The sequence below is a fragment of the Sinocyclocheilus grahami genome, unplaced genomic scaffold (genome assembly GCF_001515645.1).
Source record: "Sinocyclocheilus grahami isolate Dianchi unplaced genomic scaffold, SAMN03320097.WGS_v1.1 scaffold4639.1, whole genome shotgun sequence".
Classification (NCBI taxonomy): domain Eukaryota; kingdom Metazoa; phylum Chordata; class Actinopteri; order Cypriniformes; family Cyprinidae; genus Sinocyclocheilus; species Sinocyclocheilus grahami.
In genome coordinates this window covers 5,898-7,318 of record NW_015509540.1, presented here as the reverse complement: position 1 = coordinate 7,318, position 1,421 = coordinate 5,898, and positions in this window count along the sequence as shown.

Sequence of the window (1,421 nt, the reverse complement as noted above, 5' to 3'; positions counted from 1 at the left end):
TCAGAAATCATTCTAATATGCTGATTTGCTGCTCAATAATCATTTTTATTATCAATGTTAAAAACAGTTGTGAAAACCATGATATATTTTCAAGGATTCTTTGAAGAATAGAAAGTCAAATAAAAAGCATTTATTTGAAATAGAAGCAATTAGTAAAATAGTAACATTATAAATGTCACTTTTAATCAATTTAATGCATCTTTGTGAATAATTTCTTTAAAAAAAAAAAAGGAATGCAAATATATCACTAATCCCAAACCTTTGAACAGTAGTGTATTATTAATAAACTACACTTTCAGCCATAATATGAATTTATTTGAATGTCACTGCATTTCGATTTCGATTCAAATATTCTCATTTTCAAATTTGGTTTCAGGAACTGAATTTCAAAGACATTCTTATTTCAGTTCTGATTCTGAATGGCCCCCAAACCCAGTTTGACACTGACATGTTGTCTTCAGTTACAAGCGTTATCATGGGAAATATGTGAAGATGTTGTAAACAAAAGCCTGTAAAGTACAGTAAAGCAGTGGAGCAGTGGAGCTGGACCGGGGCACGACGGCCTTCAGCTGTTTCTCTCTCAGGAGAGAATGTGTTTACTTGAAATGTTCTCATACAGTTTGATTACTCTTGTCTTCATAGAGCTTCAAGCTAGTCTGAGACTCTTCTCTAGAGGAATCCATTACACATTTTCTTTTTCTCTGTTTATAGTCCACATGTGCTTCATTTTATGTTTCACGGCAGATTTTCATGCTTGTACTGTATGTGCAATCCAGTTGTATTTTCATATATGACGAAATGTTTCGTAATTTCGCCTCTACTGGTCTCCATTCCATCATTCACCAAATAGATCACAGAGGGGTAAAATCACTGAACGGTTGCACAACTTTCGCTCGAGTATTTAAATGTTTGCTGTCTGTTTTGGTTTAAACGTGTATAGCGGATTCCCCCCTCAATATAGTTAATGACTCTGACTGAAGTTTTATGTGTTTCACAGTGCCAGCGGTATGGATGCGCTGAAGATCGAGGAGATGGAGAAGATGTTGAAAGAGGCACAGCTAGAGAAAGCTCGGCTCATAGAGTCCAGAGTAAGTTGTAGAATCAGTATTAAGGAACCATATTCATCTTTTTTGACTGCCAGTCTTGTCTAATGACCTCTGCTCTCTTTTGGCTGCAGGAACGAGAGACTCAGGCCCGTAAACTCATGCTAGAGGAGGAGAGAAGAAGAAGAGAGGAGGCGGAGAAGAGACTGCAGGAGGAGACGGTACACAGACAGCAGTTGATAGAGAAGGAGGTGAAGATGAGGGCCAAAAACTTCTCTCAGGTGAGGAGTTGCAATTCTGTGACGAAAGTCCATTGTGATTTTACAGGGACTGCCAATTTAATGTCAATTTGGTACAAATTTTATATTTTTTCTTTTT